Consider the following 15,555-nt stretch of genomic DNA (forward strand, 5'->3'; position numbering starts at 1 on the left):
CGCGCAATGTTCCCCAATGTCATACCATTTTAAATTTGTATGGCATTGTATATGGCATACAATGCCATACAATGCGATGGGATGCGATTATAACTTGTATAAGCACCCTAATGGGTGCTTACAATGTTAGATGCACCCCCACGCCACCCCCACTATGAACGTGAACCCGAAGCTTGGCGATCACAGCGAGCCCGTGAGGGGCGGCAGTACGCGTCCTTCGACCTTTTCATACCCCCACTATCCACGTCGGCGTGGAGTTGATTTTATAAAGTGTGGCGAGCCACCGAGCCCGAAGCGTGGCGAGCGGACGCGCATAACTTCACAGGTATACGCGTCCCCTGGCGGGGCGCGCTGCGCTCGCCATGCTTCGGGCTCGGTGGCTCACTGCGCTCGCCACACTTTATTAAATCAACTCGACGTGGATAGTGGGGGTATGAAAAGGTCGGAGGACGCATACCGCCGCCCCTCGCGGGCTCGCTGCACTCGCCACGCTTTGGGTTCGCGTTTATACTGGGGGGTGGCGTGGGGGTGCATTTAACATTGTAAGCACCCATTAGGGTGCTTATACAATTTAACATCGCATAGGGGGCTTAAATCGCATCGCATCGTTGTGCATCGGGTGTATGGCATGCGATGCGATGTGATAAAAAATTGCGCGACTAAATATCGGGGCGCCGTGATAATACACAAGTACCGTATTCTTTTTAATATAAATTATAATTAAATGCTATAGAATAAATAGTTTCTTAAATGCATATAAACCGACAATATACAAACAGCACCATATATAACTAGGCATCCTGGTAAATGAACATGCTACACTACAAACAGAAAAGACCAGGTAATTGACACTAGTACACTGGATAAATATCAAAACTTAATAATGTTAATGTTCATTAAAATAGCAGTGCAAATGACTTGAAAAGAACATTAAGAGAAGAACATAAAGGGATAATAGGCCATTTAAAATTGGGTTATGGTGAAATCTGGTAACCTAGAGTAGCGCAACAAAACTATATTATTAGCTATTGATAAGGACTGACTGTGCTACATATTCCCCAAAAGATCTCTAGGCTGCCAATTTGATCTGTGCCAGGGCACACCACACGTTCCTGGCCCACAAAAAGGCTTTATAGCAGGCGGTATATTCAGTGAATGCTATTCATTCCTTAAAGCACTGTGTGGAGAACTGCAAAAAGTGCTTCTCAGATGTGAAGAGGGTTCTCAAATAGAATATGGCAGAGGAGCTCTACGAAAGCCAGAAAATAGGATGGTCCAGCAGTCCACTTCTACTTTATGTCCTTTGAGAAGTAGCTGAAGCAACTAATTGCTCCTCAATTACTCAGAGGCAGCTATATTGAGGACAAACTGTCCTTTCAAAAAAGCAGCAGCTGGTAAGAAACCAATAAACATTTTTCAGTGTAAAAACAAAGGACCTTATTCTGGTCCATTTGCTCCCCTGCGTGTTCGCGCAGGGGAGCAATGGTGTACTACTGCGCATACGCATAAACTGTTATGCGCCTATGCAGCTGCTTGGTGCAAGTGGCCACAGCAAATTGATTATTCGCTAACCGCTTGCACACAGCACTGGGAGCGTGGGGTAGCGGCGAGCGGTCGCTGCTATGGGAACTCGAAGCGTTTCATGGATGTTCCCATGAAAATGCTGGGCATTCCCTTGGAAATTTGGTGATGATGCAGGGGGCGGGTAGCTGACGTCAACCGATGTCAGGTGCCCGCCCGCTTTCTGCACAGGGTGCCTGCAGACCTAAAACCACAGAGTTGTTTAGCGAGTAAACAGAATAAGGCCCATAATTCATTCTGTTATATATTTTTTTCAATTTTCTAAACTTGTACTGTGTCACGGAAGTGACTGTTGGATCGGCTGTGGAGGAGATATTTCCTGATAGACCAATAGTAGAGTGCAGGAAATGGGGAGGTCGGATGTAAGTCTTCCTCATGCGTTAGAATTAGCAGTTGAAGATGCAGTGGTAAAGCGAGGCACAGATGGTACTATGGAGCTGGATGAATGCAGCAGCGCAGGTACGGTAAATCCACTGAAGTCAGGAAGAATAAGCGGGTTCAAAAGCCAGATTGAACCCATTGAGACAAAGCTTGTTCTGGAGCTGGGCCGGACCCAGTGAGGCAATGCTGATTCTGAAGCTGGGCTGGAACCAATGGGGCAAAGCTGGCTCTGGAGGCAGGCTGGACCCAGTGTGGAGAAGCTGGTGCTGGAGCTGGGCTGTTCCCAGTGAGGCAAAGCTGGTTGTGGAGCTGGGCTGGATCCAGTGAGGCAAGGCTGGTTCTGGAGCTGGGCTGTACCCAGTGAGGCTAAGCAAAGCTAGCATATAGAAACAGATAATCAGTGTTGAAGGTCAGTAGCCAGATACTTTTGCAGGAAGTGATGTTGTTCAGGCGTCTTTCTGTCCAAAAGTCCAGGCTTAAATAACTGCACATATGTAGTGATTGGTGAAGGTGAGTTCTGGGCAGAACAGAGGCTTAAATGGGATCTAACAGTCTGCTGCCCACAACCAAGATGGCCCCTGAGGAACCCAGGCCTCAGATTATATCTTCCAGCGCCACCTCCTGGCAGCATTGAGGATGGGAGACGTGCTGCAGCCCCACACTGTGCCAGAGGAAGAAGTAGAGGCAGCCGAATCTGCCCGGTCTGGGCACTACTGGATGGGTAAATGCCAGCCAGGAAGCATGATGTTCTGTAACAATAGCAGTCACACTGATGAGCGACAGGAACCATAGCATTGCAAATGTGTAGAAAATACACCATTTAGTAATTGTATAAAGAAAAAGCCAACAACAGATAAGGATCACTGGGGCAGATGTATTAAGCTTGGTGAAGTGATGAAGTGGAAGATGATAACCCACCAGCCAATCAGCTCCTAACTGCTATGTTACAGGTTGGGTTTGAAAAATGACAGGAGCTGATTGGCTGGTGCATTATTACCTTCCACTTTATAACTTCATTAGGCTTAATCTGCCCCACTGATTATTAAAAACAAATATGCATATTCTGGTACAGATGCCTCTTCTTAAAACATAGAAAGGCCATTGTAACACATCATCGTTTCTTCCTTCCTCAGCTGAACCACAGAGGATAAAGGCTCCTGCCAAAGGGCAACATCCCTAAACTGCTGATGATGACTACAAAACAAACTGAAGTGATAGAAATGTACAATCAGCCCATGGGTTGGCAGGCGTGTACAATTCATCAGTATTGTCATGTAATATTTCTGGAACAAACAATCATGAGCAATGACATGTACTTACCTCTTTTTAGAGCTTTCTCATCCGATCCTACTATCACCAATCGTCATCTATGATTTTGCTGGTCACGAGCACATCATTCTCATGGAGGTTGTTCCAGCAGAGCCTGCAGAGGAGACAGCAGAAGCCAACATTAAGGAGACAGAAATGGCAGCAGCCGCAGACCACAACAACACCCACCTGAATTGTGTAAGCTATGTCACAGTCACTGGATACCTTTAGGAAGATGCAGGTCAAGTTTATGAAGGTGCAAACCACACAACTTAGCAGCATCACAAAACAGTTGCACAAAATTGGCCACACTAATTCAGTACCACAAGGTACCAGATACAAAATGGCAGTGAATCTGGATCGGGGTATGTGGGACTTGACCAAGGTGATTAGTGCTCAAACAGAGGCAATTCTCAACCTGAAAAGCAAGTATCTGACCCTAAGAGAATCATTGGCTATCTCCCAGTATTATTATCCCGTATTTACTGCACATGGCACTGCAAGGGTTCCACAATGTCTATCAAAGTACATAAATAAAACATAAAAACAGTGACTTTCAGAACATGATTTAGGAGAGTACAATAGCCATGCCCAATTAAAGAGTCCATAAACAAATAAGGAAGATTTGCCCCTTAAGGGGTATTACAGGCACTGAAGCAGGCTCTTAATTCAAGCAGCTGTGAGAAAGGTGTCACTCCCACAATAAGCAGATAAAAACAACAGTAAGCTACTGTAGTTTGAGGAAGAGTTGATAATAATGATATTCAAGGGATGAAAGTAATAGCAGTTACTGTATTTAAAAAAACCACATAATAAATAAAATTGAGCTCAATGTAATAGTAATAGTAGAAATTCTGTTGAAATGGATAGGATCCCACATGGTGTTAAACTGAGTAGGTGGATGTTCCTGGAGTGAAGAAGGTTTGCTGGTACGTTGCACTGTAAATTCCTGAGGCTTGGTCCAGTTAGGCATGAGGCACTGGTATGATGCCAGTCATGAAGAAGAGAGACCGCAGTATGAGGTGCAACTGACACGTTTCGCTGGGATATCCAGCTTTTTCAAAGGTCTGGTTATACCAGCGAAACGCGCAAGTGTAAATATTCAGAATAGTGAGTTAAGCCCCGTACACATGGTTCAGTTTTCTCTAACTTTCTGTTTGACTTTGCTTATATAATCAAAATCGAGCGTTTTTTAGCCGCAGTCATTCCCAATGTGCGGCCCCACGGCATTGAAATTTAAAAAAAAAGAACATAAGGGAAAAGGGCCCTGCTCGTGAGAGCTTACACTCTAACATACTATATAAACATTGCAGCATCAATAAACATTACACTGAATTAAGCATCAGGGTGGCCAAAACCGAGGGCTAGGTGCTGTTGTAAAGAGTATGGTGTATGTAATAGAAGGAAATCACATAAAGGGAGAGGGACCTGCTCCCTCTGAAGGGGAGGGACAGACAGTGAGGATGCCGAATGAGTAGATAGTGAGCATGAAACAGAGGCATAGGGTGAGAGCCATGGCCAAAAGTTGTGAGAATGGCACAAGTATTGGTTTTCACAAAGTTTGCTGCTTCATTGGTTTTAGACCTTTTTGTCAGATGTTACTGTGGTATACTGTATTAAATTTCAAGCATTTCATAAGTGTCAAAGCCTTTCTTGACAATTACCTTAAGTTTATGCAAAAGTCAATATTTGCAGTGTTGACCCTTCTTTCTCAAGACCTCTGCAATTCCCACTGGCATGCTGTCAATCAACTTCTGGGTGACATACTGACTGAAGGCAGCCCATTATTGCCTATCAATGCTTGAAGTTTGTCAGAATTTGTGGGATTAAGGTCTGGCCATGGACTTGAAAATGTCAATGTTTTGTTCCCCGAGCCAGTTAGTTATCACATTTTGCCTTATGGCAAGGTGTTCCATCATGCTGAAAAGGGCATTGTTCATCACCAAACGGTTCGTACATGGCTGTGAGAGGTTGCTCTTGAAAATTAACATATTATTAATGAAATTATTGGGGTAGAGCATATCCTACCCACACAACAAAACATTCTGAGATCTGAGCATCCTGCTACTGTGCCTGCCATGCAGCCACCCAGCCCAAAAGGACATAATGATTGCACAAATGGTCCCAATGTGCTCCCTCAGCTCATTCTTGCAATGGCCTGTGATATACAGCATCCTAACAACACACTTCCAATAGTGTATTCACTAGACAGCAGTGGCATCTGCATAGTCCAAATAACCACTGCAATAAATACATTAACAGGTGCAGTGATAAAGAGAAAGAACTGCATATTGTGAGTATATTTGGGAAACAATGGGGTTTATTTGCTAAGATGGGAGTTCTGTTAAAGATGGGATGTTGCCCATAGCAACCAATAAAAATCGACTTTTTTTATTTAGCACTGTGTAGAACAGGATTGGCCAACCTGTGGCTCTCCAGCTGTTGTGAAACTACAAGTTCCAGCATGCCAGACCTGTTCTAGGAGATAATAGATATAATCTGATTGGTTGCCCATAGCAACATCCCATCTTCAACAGAACTCCAATCTTAGTAAATAAGCCCCATTATCGCTATAGCACATTGTCGATAATGGTACTGTGTTCAATAGTTTTTATTGCAAATCAAATGTCATTTTAGGTATTCTATAACACATTTATAGCATGCTGATGTTGCTTGTGGGGATATTATGTGGTTTAAAATTGTTCAACTAAAATGTATAACAAGAAATAGCATCAGGAAGCCATTCTAGAAAGTTCTTTCTCCTGTGGCTTAGTAGAGCTGACAGTATAATGTACTGTGCACATACAGTTTAGAGGTGTCACAGATTAAGCTCTCCTGGAATAAGCTTTAAACAGCAAACAACCTGAGTGTTATTTGCTATAATCAGGATTACAATTTGCAGTGTTGTTGTTGTAAATAGCAGTTTGGTGTCAATTCTCCAGCAGTTTTGCTTTTAGTAGGTCCAAAGGTTTCTAGTCTGCTCAAAAACATGCTTAAACCTGCAATTGTAAAGAAATAGTGCTGATAGTCTGGTCAGCTGTTTTACACACATATGTAATGCAAATAAATATATGTACATTACAGGGACGTGCCGCACGCCAATGGTACATTACATTTATTTATAAGTAGCCACAAGTGGTTTGCAACATGTGGACTGCAAGGTCGACATGGGTCTGGGTCAACATGGGACAAGGTTGACAGGTCATTAGGTCCGCATGGTCTAGGTCGACAGTCAAAAGGTCGACATTGAGTTTTTCACTGTTTTTCTTACTCGAATGTCGACATGGACACAGGATTAAGTGCAACGCATTCCCTCGCTGCGCTCGCCATGCTTCGGGCACACTATTTTATTGTCTTAACAAGCCCTAGTGGATGGTAGGGAATGTCGCCTCATGTCACCATGTCGACCTAATGCTTGTGTCGACCTAATGACCTGTCGACCTTGTCCCAAGTTTCCAGGGTAGAGGAGAGTCGATGCCCATTTGCTGACCGAGGGTGGCTGGAGGAAGTTTGTAGGAATTTGAGGGATGAAATGTAGGGAAAAGTGGCATTAGAGAGAGCCTTGGATGTGAGGGTGAGGCATTTTAAGTGGATTCTGTATGGCAGCTAGTGCACTCACACTCTGAGACAGGAACGACCTGATGCAAAAATGTTGCACAGCTAGAATCAACAGTATTGAGCCTGAGAATGGGGGATGGTAGAGAGGTAGGTGGATAGCAGAGAGTGAGGAGAGGCATAGTTCCCTGTTGACAGCATAGGTGGCCAAGGAGCTTATGGGGCCTAGGACTGAATTGAAGAGGGTGAGGTGGTCACCAAGAAGGAGGAGTTAGCAAGCTAGAATAATGAACAAGACTAGAGAGGCCAATGGTCTGGAGGAGGAAAGGATGATCCACAGTGCCAAACAAAGTAGAGAGGTCCAGGAGGATGAGTAGTGAGAAGTGACACCAGGATAGATGGTCACAGGTTTCAGTGGAGTGGATTGTGCGAGTATCAAGTATGGAGTTATCAAAGAGGTTGCTGGTGAGACTGTATATATATCCTACCCAAATTATTTCCTTCACCTCTGCACGTCTTACCCTTTCTAACCCCCCCCTCCCCCCCCCCCCATCTCCCCTACTTTCTCTATCTGGGCCTTGAAAGGGATGAGAAAAAGAGTGATGAACAACCAGCCAATCAGCTCCTAAGTGCCATGTTACAACTTGTGTTTGAAGAAAGTTAGGAGCCAATTGGCTGCGGTGTGGAATGCTGGGCTGACAGTTGGGATTTTGATGGTCCGTATTTCGACATCAGAATTCTGAGAGGCAAGTGAAACAAAGCATCTTGCAGGTGTAGCGCTCGCCACAGGTTCTATTCTTCATCTATGGGGGTCATGGACCCCCATGAGGGAGAGTAGCCCCTCTCAGTTGAGATCCAGACTTGGGCATTTTACAGTCAGTGTACTGACCATTGGAATCCAAACTATCACTCTGTCATCGGCACCTGCCAATTTGGGGCCCACAAAGTTCAAGTTATGCCCCTGTCTGTGGTGTAACAAGCCTACAATCCATCGGTTATGTCTACGCCTGTTTTAAACACAGAGCTGTGTTGCTAATGTCCATACCAATTGAAGTACTTATTCTTAAGAAGTCAAGTTCTGGCACATTCTGCAACCTAACCCTCCATCATCTCACACACACACACACACACACACACACACAAACACACACACAGCCTTTTCACCCTGTGTTGAACAGGGGTGAGATGGCATTTTATTGTCTTATGAATGTTGTGCTGAGCTATAACAACACGCCAGACCATTCTGAAAAGGGAGGAGCAACTTCAAATAGGGGTAGACTTAATGATAATAAACAATGGGGTAAATGTATTACATTGCAAGTTTCCTGCCCGATTAAACTCTCTGGGAACCACAGCGAATTTCTGTTGAGTTTGAATGTACTGTAATCTGGTTGAATCAATGGTTGGGTACTCTACACACTAGGCCGACGGATTGGACATCCGGATAGTCTTGCATACCTATCTAACAATCAGTAAGTGGATACATGTGCCCACTCCGCAGCAAGTGTATAAGAGGTTGGCAGACTGCAGGTACAGCAAGATGCGCCAATATATCTGGAGTTACAGTCAGTTTCATAAATATTGGGACATCGACACAATTCTCATATTTTGGGCTCTATACACCCCCACAATGGATTTGAAATGAACCAAACAAGATGTGCTTTAACTGTAGACTTTCAGCTTTAATTTAAGGGTATTTACTGTACATCCAAATCATGTGAATTGTAGGAATTACAGTTTGTCTATGTGCCTCCCACTTTTTAAGGGACTAAAAGTAAAGGGACAATTGACTCAAAAGCTATTTCATGGACAGGTGTGGGCTATTCCCTCGTTATTTCATCATTAATTAAGCAGGTAATATGTCTGGAGTTGATTCCAGGTGTGACATTTGCATTTGGAATCTGTTGCCTCTCAATATGAGATCCAAAGAGCTGTCACTATCAGTGAAGCAAGCCATCATAAGGCTGAAAAATCAAAACAAACCCATCAGAGAGACAGCAAAAACATTAAGTGTGGCCACTGTCTGGAACATTCTTAAAAATAAATAACGCACTGGAGAGCTCAGCAACACCAAAAAACCCGGAAGACCACGGAAAACAACTGTGGTGAATGACAGAAGAATTACTACCCTGATGAACAAAAACCTTCACAACAGTTGGCCAAATCAAGAACCCTCTTCAGGAACTAGGTGTATATGTGTCAACAATCAAGAGAAGACTTCACATGAGTGAATATAGAGGGTTCTCCACAATATGTAAACCATTGGTGAGCCTTAAAAACAGGAACACAAGATTAGAGTTTGCCAAACAACATCTTAAAAAGCCTTTACAGTTCTGGAACAACATCCTATTGACAGATGAGACAAAAGATCAAATTGTGCAAAAGTGATGGGAAGAGAAGAGTATGGAGAAGGAAAGGAACTGCTCATGATTCAAAACATACCACCTCATCAGTGAAGCATGGTGGTGGTAGTGTCATGGTGTGGGCATGTATGGCTGCCAATGAAACTGGTTCCCTTGTATTTATTGATAATGTGACTGCTGACAAAATGTAGCAGGTGTTTCAGGCAATATTATCTGCTCATACTCAGTCAAATGCTTCAGAACTCATTGGATGGCAGATGGACAATGACCCGAAGCATACTGCAAAAGCAACCAAAGAGTTTTTGGTACTCTTTACCTAGAACGGCGCCCACGATGTCCATCGCGGTCATCGGGGGAAAAAAAATCGCGGCCATCGCATGCAGTAAAAAAACGGGTGCGACGCGATGCCCGCGATTTCCCATAGGGATCAATGTTAAAAGTGTCAATGGACGCGATTTTTGTGTTCAATGCCTCAATGCCCGCGATTTTTCCATAGGAAACAATGTTAAATGGCCCACAGAGCCCTAATAGTCCCCCTGAAGTCTGAAATGGCCCCCACAATTGTTAATGCCACCCCACGATCAACGTGAACCCGAAGCATGGCGAGCGCAGCGGTACGCATCCTCCGACCTTTTCATACCCCCACTATCCACGTCGGCGTGGAGTTGAGAATTGAATAGTGTGGCGAGTGCAGCGAGCCACCGAGCCCGAAGCGTGGCGAGCAGACGCGGATACCTGTGAAGCCCGCGAAGGGACGCGTTTACCTGTGAAGGTATCCGCGTCCCCTCGCGGGGCTCGCTGCGCTCGCCACGCTTCGGGCTCGGTGGCTCGCTGCACTCGCCACACTATTCTATTCTCAACTCCATGCCGACGTGGATGGTGGGGGTATGAAAAGGTCGGAGGACGCGTACCGCCGCCCCTCGCGGGATCGCTGCGCTCGCCACGCTTCGGGTTCACGTTGATCGTGGGGTGGCGTTAACAATTGTGGGGGCCATTTCAGACTTCAGGGGGACTATTTGGGCTCTGTGGCCCATTTGACATTGTTTCCTATGGAAAAATCGCGGGCATTGAGGCATTGAACACTAAAATCGCGTCCATTGACACTTTTAACATTGTTCCCTATGGGAAATCACGGGCATCGCGGGCATCGCGTCGCACCCGTTTTTTAGTGCATGCGATGGCCGCGATGCCCACGATGGGCGCCGTGCTAGGTAAAGAGTACCGAGTTTTTTAAGGCAAATAAGTGGAATGTTATGCAAAGGCCAAGTCAATCACCTGACCTGTTTGGCGGGGGTTATGTTCATCTTGTATTTCATTTATTTTTATTACTAATATTTAAACAGATGGAGCATCATGAAATAGTTACACATTAGATGCTATCTCACACCCTCCTACCCATCTTGTTTTGTGAGTTATTGTAGCTAGCATAATTCCAGAGTTTGCTTGTATTCACATTCTATTACATATGGTTACTTTAACCACTTGAGTGGTATGCGATGCTGCAGCGGGCTGCAGGGGGCTGTCCCGAAAAAATTCCGGGCATACCACTATGCAGCAGGTTCGCGCCAGTTGTGCCTCCAGCGCAGCACCACTGGCACACCACCTCTAGGGCCATGGAATTGTATGGAAGAGGAGTTGCAGTGTCAACATTGCATACAACTTTGTATTTAGGGCTTAATTTAGCATAGATTTCTAATTAGAAAATTCACCAATCGAGCAATTATGGAACGACTGCACATGTGTACCATACATATTGCACATGGATTATAAATACAATGGAGCCGCAGTTTGACTGACAGGAAGTCGGCATTTGGGGCGGAAACCAGATTTTCTGGTTGTGTTTAAAAAATGTAGGCGTGTCCAGGCGTTTTTTAGGGTCTGTGACGCCAGCGCTGACCATTTCCTGCCTGTCTCAGTCGCAAATTAGTGGAAGCCTCAGAGCTACACATATTTGCTCAGAAGGCAATGTCTCTACAATGTTTCAGGCAATGTGTATGGATAGCAGATAGTGATTCATTTGCATGGGACATTCTTTCTTTCTTTTCTGGGTGGCAGCTTTCTCTTTGCAGTGCACTGTGAATTCTCTGATTAGCGATCCATGCAGAATTAGGCCCTTAGTGCTGTACATGCAATGCAAGAGGGGTTACAGCCAATTGGCCTTAGGGGACAATTCAGACTGGCTTGCTAGGCTGCGTGTGTTCGGAGCCTAGCGTCAGGTTACCGGCGCCCCGCGAACCCCCACCCTCCCCCCACTCTGCCATGTGAGCCCCTTTGCATGGCTGCAAACAAATATGTACGTTCCTTAGGGCCCGCACAGAGAAAAACTCATTTGATGGCTACTTACTATCTAATTACTTCTTATCTGCCCGCTCACAGCTGCCGTGTGACCCAGGCGGCTGCATGGATCAATGCAAAATCGGCGTGGGCACAGACATCCGCCCTCCCAGAGCAGGCAGGTCTGATTCGAAACCCCTTAGTCCTCTGTGTTTGTAAAATACCATCATTAAAGAAGAGAGCAGTCCTGGGCCAATGAATCCTTCGGGTAGAGTCTAGACCAGGACAGGCCAACCTGTGGCTCTCCAGATGTTGTGAAACTACAAATCCCAGCATGCCTTGCCACAGTTATAACACTCCCTTTTTGCAAAACTGTCTCAAGGCATGATGGTATTATACTTTTATTCTACTTTTACAATATAAAAGTAAGATAATTTTTTAAGTTGCTAAGCTAAATTTTGAGCTGAGCTGTGATTATCCTGATAGTCTAGACCAGGCCTGGCCTAGCCTATCCTTTGGGTAGAGTCTAGACCAGGGTTGCCGACCCTCCTGGAATTACCGGGAGGATCCCGAAAAACGGGTCCTCCTCCCGGCCCCCCAGAAAGGTGGGCAACCCTCCCGGATCCCGGGGGACCCCCACGCCACCCCCCGATTGTGGAGTCTTCCCCATACCTTTGAATTGAAAACCGTCAATCCGCGGGTCTCAGAGGAGGGGGCGGAGCTACAATCGCGTCATTTTAGTGGGGCTTAATGATGTAAAGCTCAAGCCCCGCCCCCGAACTACAGCTGAAAGTCTCCTCTCCGGGCTTCTCAGGGAGAGGAGACAGAAAAAGTAGACAACCCTGGTCTAGACTATCAGGATAATCGCAGCTCAGCTCAAAATTTAGCTTAGCAACTTAAAAAATTATCTTACTTGCATATTGTAAAAGTAGAATAAAAGTATAGTATTAGAATACTGTAACTTAGGCTGCAAAACAACGGTCTCCTTTGATTTTTCTAGGATTCTAGAAATTTTTGAATCTAGAGAACTGTACTTAATATCCCCATTTAGGACTGAATGAACATCAACAATAAACCTCATGTCTGAGGATGAGATGCCCTCTGGTGGCGAATAGGAGTTCTGCAGGGATTAAACACATATTTCCACACAGATACTAACGCAGGGGTCCTTAAACTATTTTGCTCTGGGACCCCATCAGACAATAAAAATAATGACAGGACCCCAGCAAGTGACTGCAGAAGGTCATCACATCACATGTGTAGTCAGCAGACAGCACGTACATGGCAGCATTGTGGAGGCACAAAGTGATGGGAGGAGTCTAATATACCATATCCCATCACATCACATGTGTAGTCAGCAGACAGCACATACATGGCAGCATTGTGGAGGCACAAAGTGATGGGAGGAGTCATAAGCAACAGACAATTACACAGATTTTTCAGATTTCTTGAATCACTGACTGAGATTAGATTGGTCAGCAACATGGAGTTGCGACCCCATGCTGAGAAGGTTGGGACCCACTATGGGGTCAGGACCCACAGTTTGAGAACCGCTGATCTAACGCCATTGTGATTGTACAAATGAGTGTGTACATACGTGGAAACAGATACCAGCAGCAAAATACCAACCCTAGTTTTGCCAACTGCTATTTTCTATTTAGCTTATGCAATAATATTAGGGGATCATAGTGGAGGGTTTGATGAATACAATAATAGGTGAACAGTAAATAAGAAATAACTGCTCTATTGTGAAATGTGCAATCTTTTAATGATCACAATTCTCTACATATTCTTGGTAAAACCAGTAATTACAGATGGCACCCTCCTCATTTAGCCTGTTAATTGGATTAAGTGAGTAATAGGATTACTATGCAAATACCCTACTGTATTGTTCTATGTATTGTAGGGAAACGGTCATCTGTCAGATCACACTTAGGTCGACAGTCATTAGGTCGACCCCGGAAGGTTGACTGGCCCTAAGGTCGACAGGGTTAAAGGTCGACATGAGTCAAGGTCGGCATGACTTAAGGTCGACATGGGCCAATGTTGACATGGGTTTAGGTCGACAGTCATTAGGTCAACATGAGTTTTTCACTGTTTTTTGAGCCGACATGTGCCGACAGGCGGTATTTCATGCCCTACCATCCACTAGGGCGTGGTGGGAGAATAAAATAGTGTGCCGAGCGTAGCGAGGCACCCTGCCCGAAGCATTGCGAGCGATGCAAGGGGCTGCGGTTCATCTCCAACTGTGTCCATGTCGACTGTGTCGACATTCGGGTAAAAAAACAGTGAAAAACTCATGTCGACCTAATGACTGTCGACCTAAACCCATGTCGACCTTTAACCCTGTCGACCTTGGGACCAGTCGACCTTCCAGGGTCGACCTAATGACTGTAGACCTAAGTCTGTTCTGACAGATGTACCGATTCCGTATTGTATTGCTGCTGAGAACAATAGGATAGCCATGGCTAGCCATGGTGAGCCACAACCTAAAGTACAAAGTTGACAGGGGCTCCAACTGTAGTTATCAACCCTCACAATGTGTAAGAAGTGGGCTTTCGGCTATGTACAGCGGAGGTTGAGAGGTGGATCCTGTGTCCTTATTTTTCATTTATCAGCAATAAATATAAACATAAATTATTCAAATTCAGAGCTGCAGGTAAGTGGAGAAGTGCTTATTAACAGTAATTGGGAATGTTACAGTAGCTGTACTGGGGTAATCCAGGATGTTATGTTTAGCTGGAAATAGCTGTATGAGGTAATATCACTACATTCCTCTATCTGAGACAGAGGCCAGTATTCAATGATCAAGTGCAACCTAAGCTGCAGGGGCAGCGTAAGCTGTAATGCTTTCGCCTGCGCTCGCCGGACTTTCGCTGGCATTTTGATTCGCTGCCTGCCCTGCCGTGCACCCTATTCAACACCTCAGATCTTGCTGCCCCTGATGGCGAAAGTCACCCAGAACGGTGACACGGCATTGGCAGGCAGTCAGGAGGGGGACAGGGCGGTCGCTGCCGAGGGACGGAGGGCCTCACTGCTGAATACATTACATTTTGAAGGGGGGTCCCGCTGATCTCACATATACGTTGTAGGGACCCCCTGCCCGTTGATGTGTGGCATGCAGCGGGGTCTGGCAGCGCAGGGTCAGGTCGGGTAGCGCTGACAGGCTGGGGGTCCCTGCAGCGTATCTGAGATCAGCGGCCGGATCCCTGTGGTGGATGGAAACTAGTAGTTCCCTGCTGCAGTGACCTGCTGCCTGAGAGAGCTGCTGTCCTGCTGGAGCTCAGCAGCTGACATGTGAGGCCGGAAGCAGCGTGCTGCTGTGTTGATGTTCTGTCCGGTAAGCGCAGCAGCTCAGGCTCCAGCTGCTGTACTGGGGGCCAGCAGCAGCCACTGTCTGTATGTGCACCAGGCATAACTCACTACTGTGCGCACCGGGTCACTTTATGCTGAGTGTGCAGTGGGATATAGTAGTTCCTATCCACCGCAGGGACCCCGCCACTGATCTCACATACGCTGCAGGGACACCCTGCCCGCCAGTGCAACCCAACCTGACCTGCGCTGCCAGACCCGGGCAGGGAGTCCCTGCAGCGTACATGTGAGATCAGCGGTGCCCCCCCACCCCCCCCCCCCCGCAAAATGTAATGCAATCTGCAGTGCAATACTAAAAAATCTAAATATATTTATGTGATATTTGTCCAGCAAAAAAAATAGCAAGATCCTGCAAATAATAAATTAACTGATTTTTAGATACCAAAAAATGAAAAGAAAACATTTATATTAAAAGAACACATTACAGTTCACCTAAAAAAGATGTTGAATGCAAAACGGTTAAACTCAGCGAAAATAATGGTAAAAGCAGTTCTCCATTCTAGCATTGAATACACTTTTGGCGAATTAGAGTCAAAACCCCATTGAAATACAGCAGTGAACTGCAGCGAGTATGAAACAGAGAACTGGCCGGCATTCACTGTTCGCTTTCGGCGAGACATTTTCGGAGAAAAAAATTAACTGTTTCACAGAAAAACAGCCCAATTCACCGAAAAAAGAGGTGAATCAAGAGCAGAATCGCAAACATATCAAAATCGAACTA

The 15,555-nt window shown here is 45.5% G+C and overlaps 1 long non-coding RNA gene across 1 annotated transcript in view; it reads right to left on the reverse strand.

Annotated features, from left to right (window-relative positions):
• Nucleotides 1–1,492: 1,492 nt before the first annotated feature.
• Nucleotides 1,493–15,555, reverse strand: part of LOC146059116 (uncharacterized) — a 68,123-nt gene continuing 54,060 nt past the window's right edge. Inside the window, exons 2-3 of the long non-coding RNA XR_014470154.1 lie at nt 3,283–3,385; nt 1,493–2,711 (exon numbers count right to left, since the gene is read on the reverse strand). This is a non-coding gene — a long non-coding RNA (uncharacterized LOC146059116). The remainder of the gene's footprint in view (nt 2,712–3,282; nt 3,386–15,555) is intronic.

Source organism: Crinia signifera, chromosome 2 (assembly GCF_055691185.1).
Source record: "Crinia signifera chromosome 2, ASM5569118v1, whole genome shotgun sequence".
NCBI classification, from domain to species: domain Eukaryota; kingdom Metazoa; phylum Chordata; class Amphibia; order Anura; family Myobatrachidae; genus Crinia; species Crinia signifera.